The sequence below is a fragment of the Arvicanthis niloticus genome, chromosome 6 (genome assembly GCF_011762505.2).
Source record: "Arvicanthis niloticus isolate mArvNil1 chromosome 6, mArvNil1.pat.X, whole genome shotgun sequence".
Lineage (NCBI taxonomy): Eukaryota > Metazoa > Chordata > Mammalia > Rodentia > Muridae > Arvicanthis > Arvicanthis niloticus.
In genome coordinates, this window is record NC_047663.1 from 62,148,690 (window position 1) to 62,161,947 (window position 13,258).

A 13,258-nucleotide genomic window follows, 5' to 3' on the forward strand; every position below is an offset into this window, starting at 1 on the left:
AGGGGTCACGCCGGCGCCGGGGGCGGGCCGAAACCCGAGCTGCGCGCCCGCCGCTGCCTCCGCCGCCGCCGCCACCGCCGAGCCGCTCGGCTCGCGGGGCGGGCCTGGGGCGCGCAGTGGGGAGGGCTGGGCACGTGGCGCGGTGGGAACCCCGGTCGAGTAACGGAGCCAGAAGGAGCGATGGGACGGGACCCGGAGACAGAGCAGAGTTAGACCCCGGGGCTAGGTGTCTACAGCCCGGACTCAAGTGCTAGCTGCGGGGTGTCTCCTGACAGTTGGGGGCCGAGTGTTGGCCGCCGAGAAAGGCATCCCAGAGCAGAGAAACTTGGACGACTGTGTTTGAGGGGTAGTGACTGGGTGACTTGGGGGCGATGTTAGCCACCGGATTACAAATAGGGGACGGGGGAGGACGTGAATCCACTCGCCCTCGCCGAGAGTTGCCAAGAGGGAGCCACTGCTGAAAGCTGGGGTGCTGTGACTGGAGGAAGGCATTTCCACAGAGCGGTTGCTATAGCCGACTTGGAGCTGAGAATGAGGCGATATGGTCCTCAGAGACCTTCTGACTACCAGCTGTAGATATCACTGACACCCGGGGACCTCATTCCCCCCAAACAGGGTGAAGATGAACCTACCAGCTGGCCAGGATGGTGACTGGTCTTTATGAAAGCCCAGAGCTGTGACTCTTCTTCGTGGACTGAATTGTCTATAAGTCAAACCTGAACTAACACGCAGAGAAACACAATTGCCCAGGGCACCCAAGAGACTGCTTACAAATTCCCCTGACACTGAGGGAGGGGCAGCTTATTCTGGGACGATTCAAAGTGCTGGAGAATAGAACTGAGTGACTGGGTCCTGACACATGCCCACCAGGTGTCAACCTTCCCTGCTGAAGATGCACTCTGTGCAAGAAAGTGGCCCTTCCCCCCGCCCCCCCCACACACCAGAGCCACGCTGACAAAATTCAGGGACCTCTAACACTAGTGTGCCTCCCTGACCTGGACTTGCAGGGGCAAGCTCCACTCCCTGGAAGGCAAACCTCCTTACCAGGCAGCACCTTCTGAACTTCAGAGGGGCTGATTCTGGATCGGAGACCTCCAAGTCTGAGGGTTTTGAGCTCCTCTGGGAGGCTGAGTTGTCTAGCTGTGCGCAGCAACTGCTCAGCCACCTGTCACAGCTCCAAAGGAAAGCAGAGGAGGAAATGAACGCAAAAAAAAAAAAAAAAAAAAAAAAAAAAAAAAAAAAAAAAAATCACATCGGCCTCCTCAATGGTTAGAGCCAAGCAGGTTACTCCTGTGGGTGTGGACCACCCAAGTGAATATACTCTGTCCTGACTGAAAAGCTTCCATATGTAGTGGGTGTGTGGCTGGGTGAGCAGTCGGGAGAGCCCATCACTTCCTCTCTGAGTTTTGGTTTCCCCATCAGAGGCCCATTTAACTTCAGTCAGGCACTAATATCACTCCCCACTGCTGGGAGCCCTCCTACACCCCACAGAGCCATCCAATGGTGCTTCTGCAGCAAAATTTACCCAGAAGGTAGCCCCAGCCATCGCAGCATTGGGGGGGGGGGGTAGTTGTCCTTAGCATTAGGGAGACTTCCACCTGGAGGCCTGGCTCCTGCTCCTAGGAAGAAGCAGGAGACGGGAGACCCTGGGCGATGACATATTTAAAGGCATGAGATTGCTTCCAAGAAAAATGATGTGTGAGATTGTAAACGAGTGTCGCCAGGCACTGCAGGCGATGCATACTCAGTGAGAGTGGAGCTGGCACCTCGGCCACCCAGCAAGTTCCGAGGAAGGAGGCAGCAGTCGGGCAGCCCAGGCATAAAGAGGCCTGGTGTCAGCCCTGGACATCTGTGGCTATGGGGTGCTTGCTAATGAGGATGACCCACCTTTTAGATGCTGGGGACAGTTCTGCTTTCTTTAGTTTTGGGTAGGTCTGATCACAATAATGGGAGGTAGGGGTAGCTTATCTCTGAGTGAACTGTCAAACTCAGAGCCTGGGCCGTCTCCAAGGGACCAAGGCATGTGGGTGGCAGGACTCATGCTGGCACAAGGTGATGCCAAATCTAAGACTTAGGACTTCCCCACCCTTCTACTTCCATCGAAGGGGTGATGGCAATAGACTGTGAGATACTAACCCTGTCCCACCTTCAACAGGACTTCAGGAGACAGTGCTCCCAACACACTGTTACCTGCATAGCTGCTCACTCCATAGCATAGGGAAGCGAGGTGTCCCTCTCTCTCCCCCACAGACCTTTGAGGTGCTTCTTCATATAGGACTTTGCACTGCTATGCTCTCCCAAAGGAGCACCCCAGCCTGCCAGGCCCACTACATTTGCCCAAACCGCCACCAGTTAACATCAGGGTGGAGAGGGCCTGCCCCATGGAGGTTCTGCCACACGTGTCTGTCTCTGATGAAAATAGGTAGAAAGGAGAGAAAAACTCAGAGAAGAGGGGCACAGAGGAACCGAGTTAACAGGTCCAGGAAACCCTATATCCCAAAATAGAGTCAGGGTTTTTCTGGGGCTGGTCAAAATGGAATGCCCAATGGAGCCTCTAAGTAGATAGAAAGCAAATCCCAATAGAACAGCTATTAATAAGCATTGGTAGTAAGCTGAGCCCTCTGCGTTTGGCAGAACTCATGTGCCCAAGGACATGCAGCAGTCGAGGAGGGGACACCCTTGCCCTTCTTCTCCCCTCCTCCATCCACACTCTTTCTTCCTTACCACCCTCCCTTCCCCAGTGTAAGTAATCTCTCAGCTTTACATACTGAGGGAAGGGCTGGCCAGTCTTCTCCCATGTGCTATGGCTGATGGCCAAGTGGCCCTCTGGTTCCGTTTTGGGCTACCGGGCCAGAAGGCTCATTGTCATCTCCCCCAGTGACCACCTCAGCCTGTGCAGTGATCCAAATTACAGGGAAGAAGCCAGACGCCACTGTGTTCACACTCCAGAGATCAAAATCAAGCTGAGTCCCAGCTCTTTGATGGATCTTTAGGCTTGAGCCCACTTACAGGCCCAGAACCCCCAAATTAACTAGTTGCCCAAAATTTACACTGATATTCTCTCAGCCTGCCTCTACTTCATTTGCTGAAGTGACCAACCATGAGAGGAAGGGAAATGGGCAGCTCATCTTTTTGAGATTACTGGGCCCAGGTTCTGGATTCACATGGAGTCTCAGGGTCCTGAAATGTCACTGCTATCCACTGAGAATATAACAGGCTTTAGAGGGACAGGTGACAATGCTGTCTTAGGTGTCCCATTTCACAGAGGGTTCTGTGGACCCAATACCACCTTGCTACCATTTCCCAAGACTAGGGCTGCATTATATGAAGACAGGCAACAGCAGGACCCACAGTAGGCAAGAAGAGGTTAAGGTGGTGGTATTTGTCCTGTCCTGGACACTCACTAGGTGTTTGAAACTGGGAGAGCCAATCTCGGGTGGTCTGGAAGGAGTTGGGCAAGGGCCACTTATCAGGAAACACTACCTAATTGAGAAGTTTGGGCAGGGGTCTCCCTGGGGGAAAAGGCAAAACCATGCATGAGTCATTTGAAATGAAGTTGGACAGAGTGTGAGGAGAAATGAATCCACCCAGATTGCCAGACATGGACAGAATGAGCTCATGGCTGTGATAATGTGTGGTGTGATGTGGTGTGTGTGTGTGTGTGTGTGTGTGTGTGAGAGAGAGAGAGAGAGAGAGAGAGAGAGAGAGAGAGAGAGAGAGAGAGAGAGAGAGGAGGGAGGGAGAGAGAGCACAAGAGATGCAGAAGCCAAGCCTGTGAAGCTAAACTGTAAAGCCACGCTGCCCCCTGCCGCTCAGTAAGAGAATGACTAGTGCCCCAGCCAGCGTCTTGGCTACTATCCCAGCCAGCATGTGCATATCTACAGTCTGAGCAGCACCAGCCCAAGACCTGGCTTGGGACAGATGCCAGGCAGAAGGCAGACATAGTGAGAAAAACATTAATCCACACCAATATATCCTCTGGGAGATGAGGGTGAGAAATTTGTTGGTTTTTTCTTTTGTGCAAGACTTTTATTAAATTGTTTTTACAAGACAATATTCAGATCCAGATACAACTCACAGACCCTGTTTTTCTGTGGGTACTGGAAAATGGCTTTCTATGCTTCTGTTGTAGAGGTTGGGCGTCCCATCGCTGGGCTTCTCAACTCTTGCTTTGCCAGGCAGGAACTTTCAGTCTTACCTCCTGCACCCCAGGGAAGGGTGCTCTTTGGTGTGAAGCCCCGCACGTCTGGCTGAGGACAGTAAGAGCAATGTTGATAGGCTCTCCACTGTGGATCACAAGCCCATTCACAGACGTCATGGCTTCTGTCCTTGCTGTTTCCCTCACCACAACCTCAAAGCCCTCTCTGGCGAACCATAGAATAGCCTAACCTGGAAAGGCCCTTCTATCTGCTTCTTTTTTCCTTTTCCCTTTCCTCCTTCTTTCCTTTCTGTTGTTGTTATTGTTTTACTGCCCTTGACATCACTATGTAGCTAAGTACCTTAAATTTTTTATTTTCCTGCCTCTCATCACAAATACCGGGATTAGTTGGGCATTGTGTCATCTTATGCAGTACTAGGCACCGAGTTGCATGCTGGGAAGGAAATCCCCATACCTCCCTCCAGACCCCTTCTCTTTCTCTTTGTTTCTTTTTAAAAGCAGGGTCTTACATATCCCAGGCTGTCCTTGAACTCCTGATCCTCCTGCCTCCAGTTCAGGTGCTAAGATGACAGCTGTGCACCATCCTATCCCGCTTCATTCAGAGTTTCTAACCACAGGTTGTGCGTAAGTAACATTCACAACCTCCCATGGCTGCTCTTCCAGCATGAAGTCCCATCAGCCCTCAAAGATGTTCCTGCATTCATCAATAGTTTTTTTTTTTTTTTTTTAACTTTCCACTGCTTCATACAGTTGTCCTTCTGTGTCCGAGGGAAAGAGAGAGACATATGTTGACTGCCAGGGCTGATCTGGCTGCTGTTTGTTGTGGAAGACAAAGTCAAAGGTCACCTCAGGTGTCGCTCCTCTGGAGCTTTTTCTTTCAAGATATATTTATGGGCTGGAGAGATGGCTCAGTGGTTAAGAGCACTGACTGCTCTCCCAGAGGTCTTGCGTTCAATTCCCAGCAACCACATGGTGGCTCACAACCATCTGTAATAGGATCTGATGCCCTCTTCTGGTGTGTCTGAAGACAGCTACAGTGTACTCATATAAATAAAAAAAAAAATCTTTTTTAAACAAAATTTATTTGTTTTTATTTTACACGTGTAAGTGTTTTGCCTGCATTCGAGTGTTTGATGTCCTTGGAGGGTAGAGGAGGTTATCAGGTGCCATGGAACTGGAGTTACAGTTTGTAACCTGCCAGGTGGGTACTAAGAGCCCAGCCCGTGTTCTTGGCAAATGCAAAAAGCACTCAGCTGGCCAACTCTCCAGCTCAACTGTGCATCTTTTTACCTCATCCTAAGGGTCTGCCCGTCCCTGTCTCTAGTGTCTCCCCAGCAAGGAGATTATTAATTTGCACCACCTGGCTTTTGTGTGGATGCGACTCTTGATCCTTCCTGCACACAGCAGATGCCTTGCTGACTGGGCTCTCTCCCAAGTGTGTTCTCTCTCTCTCTCTCTCTCTCTCTCTCTCTCTCTCTCTCTCTCTCTCTCCCTCCCTCCCTCCCTCCCTCCCTCCCTCCCTCCCTCATTATTTTGTCTTCTCTGGGGGAGGTCCAGAAGGAGAGCATTTGAAGCCCTTGGGGAGAAGTGCTAAATTGAATACGTTGGGGTGAGTGTATCCCCCAGGTTTATGTGTTGAGATCTTAAGCCTTCTAGGTAGTGGTATTGGAGACCATTAAGAAATGATGCCCAAGGGCTAGAGAGATGGCTCAGCAGTTAAAGAACACTTGTTGCTCTTGCACAGAACCCAGTTTGTGCTCACAGGATGGCAGATCCCAACTGACTTTAACTCCAGTTCTAGAAGAGCTAACGCCCTCTCCTGGCCTCTGCAGGCACTGCACAAATGTGGTGCACAGTCGTATAAAAATATAAAATATAAAATATAAAATATAAAAATGAATGAAAAAGAAAGAAAGGCTATCCAACTCAGACTTGTGAGTTAACTCCTGAAATCCCAGCATATTACATGTGTCTTTTCTTTTTTTAAAAAAATATTTATTTATCTTTATTTATATGAATACACTGCAGCTGTCTTCAAAGACACCAGAAGAAGGCACCAGACCCCATTACAGATGGTTGTAAGCCACCATGTAGTTGCTGGGAATTGAACTCAGTACCTCTGGAAGAGCAGTCAGTGTTCTTAACCCCTGAGCCATTTCTCCAGCCCCAACATGTGACTTTTCTAACCGCAATGACATTAAATGAGAAATCAGTAAGTGTCAACTGGGTATGGTGAAACATTCTTATAATTACAGTTCTCAGGGGATTGGAGCAGGAGGATTGCAAATTCAAGGGCAGCCTGGGCTACAGAATGAGATCCTGTCTCAAAAATATGTGGGTTTTTTTTTTCACCTTTCTTGGTGGCACAACCTTTAATCCAGCACCCAGAAGGCAAATTCAGCCTGCCCTACATAGTGAGTTCCAGGGCAGCAGAACTGTATGGTGAGACCCTTCCTCAAGAAAAAAATATGAGGTCAAGTGGAAGGTGACCAGTTCACCGGGACTTAAAGTGGTCGAGTTGCTTACAGTCCTCGTCCGAGCGCTCTGTTTTCAAATCCATCAGTCTCTCTAGCCTCCTGCTTTCCAACACGATTTCTTCTCTATACTGGTTCCTGTCATAATTTCAACGTCCAGAGGCCAGCTTGGCTGCCTGACACTAGACTTTCAGCCTCCAAAATGCTTCTAGGTAAGCCTCTTTCCTTTGATATTCTCTACAGGAAGACGGGCTAATTAATTCAAGAGGCAAGGGAAGCAGGAGAGGTATAACCCACCCTAACAAGAAGTGGAGTTGCAGAGGAATGAGCCATGTTGAGGAGATGGATTGAAGCATCTGGAGGTGCTAAGGGCTCAAGTTCAGACCACACTGTAGTGGGTGGAGCAGGGGCTACATCGGTAGACAAGAGTGGAGCCTTTCTGGGATGTAGCATGCAAATAGCAATGCTAAGGGTGAGGTGTTTTGGACGTCTATCACATGGCATTGTCCTACCTTCTGCAGATGGGATTTTTTTTTTGTCTTCCCTTGCCCCGTGTCATTATCTTTTCTTTGGCATTAGCTCTGGGCTGGAAATGCTCCTGATGACAGAGCCAGGGTTAGCCAAACACCTGTCCCACTGCAGCAAGAGCCAACACCGCCCCTGCAGATGTATCGTACACCTGCCCCGAACCAAGCTTATCTTGGCCAGGTGAGGTCCACAACTTAGTTTTTGATCTGGTCGAAACAAGCTGGGCCCCCAACTTCCGAGGCTGTGGAGACATAAGGGTCTCAAAGCTGAGCTCACATCCTGAAGGCATATCTGACTTTCTCCCCTGCCCTTGAATGACTCATCCACAGGCTAAAAATGGAGGGGTCAGGTCATGACACGTTAGCTTCCCTTAACCAAGAAAGACGATAGTCCATGGTAGTCGACTGGCCAGAGACTTTCCCTCTCCACTGTCTGCCCCTTGCCCCACCCTCCTGTTCCCTAGAAACAGAGTCCACATCATCAACCTGTACAGGAAAAACCTCTCTCCTGGGCTCCAGCTGACCTCTCTGTACCCCCGGAGGCTGGTCTGGTTTATTAATCGTGAGGCTAGGAGAACCCTGAGTGGAAGGGAGACTTTCTCAGTGTTGTAAACATACTTCCTCTTTAAGATAAGCACTTTTAGCTTCCCAATATGGGGTAGAACATACAGTGTTTGTCTTTCTGTGCCTGGCTTAATTGCTTTGTATTCCATCCACTAATCCAATTCACATCACAAAACTCACCCATTTCTATGGCTGACAGTACAGCAGGCCACATTTCGTTCACCCATCCATCAGTTGGCGGCCTCTTGGGCTTTGTGTCTTGGCCATTCTAAATGATGCTGTGGTGAGCATGAGCTTGCTGGTGCCTCTTTAGCAGATTGGCTCCATTTCGGTTGCACATTCATAGCTAGGTTAGAACAGGAGTGTCCACTGACTTAGACTTCAAGGATGGTAACACCTATATCTACCAGGGAATAACCTGCCTCAGCCACACAGAGCTTGGCACACACAGGGAGGAGTTACGGTCTCCACAGTCACGAGATGCAGCCTCCACACAAGGCAAAACCTGACTTGGGCCATGGGATTGTAGAGATTACTGAGAGGAGACACCACAAAATCTGTATGTAACTAAAGAGATCCTGCTACACTAGCGAAGGACACCCGGTCCTTTCTAAGCTGCTCCGCCCTGAGCATCTCCACGTGGTGGCAGTATTGACTGAAAAGCAGAAAGGCAGAGTTGGTCTAAAGCCTTCAACTTCCTAAAGCCTTGGAATCAGAGCGCCAAACATTGAATCTAAAGCTTCTGACCTGCTGTGACACAGCAGGATTTCTAAGAAAGTCTCAGCACTGTGATTTTTTTTTTCAATTTCCAAATTCCATTTTTTTATTATTCTGTGATGCCTCAGCTATGACCCTTTGGTTTGAGAATCATAGGATTCCAGAATTCAAGGGTTCTACCCAACCAGCTGCTTGGGCTCTCAGATCTCACAGCTGGTGCTCCAGCTTGTGCTCATCCCACCCCACCACAAGGGATGTATGTGATGCTAGCTCCACAGGCAAGCCAGAGGCTGGTGTCCTGCACCCATCACTCTGAGATTCTGTCTGGTTTTGTCTTCTGCGTAGAGATCCATGATGCCACACATCTGCACAGAGGGTCCAAGTAAAGGCATCTCACAACACTTTTGGAGAAAAAAACCTCACATGAATGCACAAAACCAGTAACAACCACCAAATTCTCCTCTCTCTCTCTCTCTCTCTCTCTCTCTATATATATATATATATATATATATATATATGTGTGTGTGTGTGTGTGTGTGTGTGTGTGTGTGTGTGTGTGTGTGTGTATATATATATTTCCCCTCACATACCTGTGATGAAGTTGAATTTATTAACTGGGCATACTGGGAGCTGAACAACCAAATGCAGAATAAACAGAACCATTTCCTTCCTCTCAGCTCTGAGGACAGACCACTCAGTCTTATGTAGTCCTTGGCAATCTCAGAATACTGCAAGTTTTCTTTCTTTATTGAAAACGTTTACCAGTTTAATTAAAGGAAACAGTTCCTAGCTTCTCTTTGACATGTTTGAATTCCAGTGTCACTACTCTTTGGAGCTTTTGAGAAAAGAGAGGGTGACTTAAATGGAAGCACAGTCAGTCGTATAACAGACTTAAGGAGAGGCTAGAGGCCACAGTATAGGTATGTTGGGGGGTGGGAATAAGTCCATACCTATTCCATATGAGACAAATTTCACCACCCTGAACATAATGGAGAGAAATTTAAAACTTATGAGTTGTTTATTTCTGGAATTTTCCTCACAGTGTTTCTGGACTTTTGACGACTGTGGGGGATTGAAACCACAGAAAGTAAAGCTTTGGATAAAGGCTGAGGGAGGAGGTGACTGTAAGTATTACTATAAGCTAAGAAAATAAGGCACTTGGATGCAAAGGCATCATGATCAAGACACCCAGAGCTATGTCAAGATGAACCTTGGTTACAGGATCTCAATGTTATCTCAAAAAACAAGAAAGAATGGAAGGAAGGAAGGAAGGGAGAAAAGAGGGTGGGCCCAAGGTAAGAAATAAACAATCTGATAGGAGAAACACACCAGGATAAGTCAGTAGGACAAGATGCTGAAGTAAGGGGCACAGTCGAGGAAGCAGACCATCCAGACAACTGGTGGACACAAAACCACAAATGGAACAGCTGTTAAGGCTGCACCTGCCCAGCACAAGGCCAGACAGGCACAAGAGTCCAGTCTGAATAAAGCATTACATAGGCTGGGAACAAATACAATGCATGCTGGGACGGGGTGTAGACTAGACATAGACCGTACAAGCATCCTCACACAGAAGGTGAAATGAGGGGACCAGCAAAGTTAGATCACCTGACTTGGAAGCCCTGCTTGCAAAGGCCCTTCAAAGGCATGCCATGTCAATGATTGCTGCGGACAAGGCTGTGGAAGTGGTAATGTTGTTGGTTCCTAGGAAGTTGCGGGGGGGGGGGGGGGGGATGGCGCCAGGGAGAAACAAAGTCGTGGAAAGAAGGTACAAGAAGGAAAAGCAGTCCCAGGTGAGCAGGAAGCTCACCGGCTGTGAAGAAAGGAACACACCATCAACAGGCTGGAACAATTTACACAGGCAGGTGTGCATAACAGAGACGGCTGCTAAGTGACTTAGCAGGAGCAAAGAACCAAGCAGGAGACCAGAGTTAAAGGTCAAGGAAGTTCATTCTTCAAGGACAGCTCCAGGAGCAGATGTGGTTGAATCATTTCTTTTCTTCCTGTCAGTCCCACACAGCCACCTAGGGCACAATCTCACCTGTTTACACTCGTGTGTTGTTTCTCAAAGTGTGTGCCAAGGCATCCCAGGGTGCACGCTTCACGAGTGGTGTAGAGCGTTCCCTGCTGTCCGAGGAGGCTGTTAGATACAGGTATGCCTCATTTTTAGTGCAGATGGCTGTAAATTCCTCTCAAAAACCTTGTCTCTGTGAGGCTGTGCTTGGAGACTATTCCTACCGTTAAAAGCAAAGATGGTACACATATCAGCCTGTGGATTCTGGGTTTGGTCTGTGAGGAACTACAGGTGTTGAAGAAATTAGCCAGGTTCAGTGGTACATGCCTTTAATCCTAGAATTCAGGAGATGGAGATAGGGAGATATCTTCAAATTAGAGGCCATCCAGTCTACCTAGCAAGTTCCAGAATTACATAAAGATACCCTGTCTCAAACAACAATAAATGAACTTAAAGTAGCCTTAAAGTAGCATGCGTGGCTGGAAAGATGGCTCGTGGTTAAGAGTAGTGGAAGCTCTTCCTGAGGACCCAGGCTCTATTCTCAGCACTTACATGGTGGCTCACAACCACTTGTAATTCCATTTCCAGGAGATCTGATACCCTCTGACTTCCTTCAGTATTCTTCCTATGGTGCGCAGACATATACACAAACAAAATACCCGTACACGTAAAATAATAAAACAAGGAGGTGTGGGGGGGCAGAGAGATAGATAGGTCAGTGATTAAGAGCACTGGCTGCTCTTCCAAAGGACCTGGGTTCAATTCTCATCATTGACATTATGGCTCACAACTGTTTGTAACTCCAGTTCTAGAGAATCTGACACCCGCACTTTCTGGCCTCTACAGAACCTGCATGTACATGGTGCACAGACATATACACACACAGACAAAATTCCCATACATGAAAAAAGTTTTAAAAACACAAAAATAAGGAGGCTCAAAAGATGACTCAGTGGTTAAGAGCATTTGCTGCCCTTGCATAGGACCTGGGTTCTGTTCACAGCACCCATGTGGTGGTTTACAAACATTTGTAACTCCAGTTCCAGGGAATCTGATACCCACTTCTAGCCTCCCTAGGTACCAAGCACAAATGTGACACACATACATACATTCAGGGAAACAATTCATATACATAAACAATTTTAAAGTAATAAAATAAAAATAAAATAAATAAAAAACCCACAGCATATGTTGGCTGTGGGTGTGGCTCAGTGTTAGAGGGCTAGCATGCAAATCCCTGAGTTTGGTCTCCATCAACACACACACACACACACACACACACACACACACACACAGTGTGCACGTGAGTCAGTATGTATTTCTTTCAGTCTATATAGATTTTTAACAAGGTAACTTCTGAATGTTGTTTGGATCTAATTTCTTAGTACCCAAAAGCCATTTCTTTTAACCTGGATACAGAGAAAACTCTGCAACTTTCTGTCTCTGAGCTCAGAGGACCCATACCTCTGTGAAAAGGTCCTGAGAAGGACTCCACAGGGTCAGCCAGGGACATTATAGGAAGGAAGGAAGGAAGGAAGGAAGGAAGGAAGGAAGGAAGGAAAAGAGGAAGGAAGGAAGGAAGGAAGGAAGGAAGGAAGGAAGGAAAAGAGGAAGGAAGGAAGGAAGGAAGGAAGGAAGGAAGGAAGGAAGGAAGGAAGCACCTGACAGGCTGCAGGACAGGGATGGAAGGGGCCGCCTCTTCTGCCCACGCAATCCCACCCTGCCTGCTTACTAAGCCCTTTTTTGGGACAAAAGTGACTTTTCCTCCAGAACCACTCATACATGGTGTTGTCTTTTCTCATCAAAACCACAGTCCTTAGAGTTCCAGCTCCAGAGTGGTTTCCACAGAAAACCTCAAACGCTCTCAGTCACCACAAACCATTTGCAGCAATGGCTCAGAGGCCTCACCCACGTCTCTGCCCATCCTAGTTCAGCTGTCTCAGATGTGCTGAGAGAAGGCCTGTGGTTAAATGGACTTGGTCTCACCTGTCAGCATCCACCACATATTCACCAGGTGCCCAACCTTGTGACAAGGGTATAGATGCTATCCCCCCTACATACATGGTTTGGAGGCACATTGACTGACAAGGGACAGCCCGTAGGAGCCAGCAGAGGGCGCTCGTGGGAGCAACCTGATCTCAAGGAGGAATCCATAGGCAATGCATGTGTTCCCAGTAAGAGACAAAATGAAGGTGTGCCTGTGCACTGCACAGCCTTCCAAAGCCTGACTGCTAGTCAGAGGGCAAGAGAGAAACACCGGGTGTGAGTGATGACACACAGCTCCTACAAAACAGAGGCAGAGGCAGAGGACAAGACCAAGGCCAGACTGAGTTAAGTAGCGAGTTCCAGGCTGAAAAAGGAAAGAAGGAGTTCCAGGCCAGAAGGAAGGAGAGGGGAAAGAGAAGTAGAAAGCAAAGGAACAAGGAATAAAAACAAACAAAAGCAGAAGGAAGGCCAGGTGGTGGTGGCCCACGCCTCTAGTCCCAGCAGTCAGGAGGCAGAAGTAGGTGGCTCTCTGAGTTTGAGACCAGCCTGGTCTACAGAGTGAGTTCGAGTTCCAGGAGAGCCAGGCAGGGCTACACAGAGAAACCCTGTCTCGAAAATCAAAACCAAACAAACAAACAAAAACAAAAATGGAAGAAAAGAAGAGAGAAAAACCCCTGAGGTTCCAGTGTAGTAAAAAAGCCCTCCACGACAATGGTGCACACTAAATGAAAAAACGCCATCTCCCAGGCTCCATGTTACTCTGCTGCCCAGGGATGAGATCCAGAAGAGGGTGGGGTCTCCCACATGGTCGTGGTTG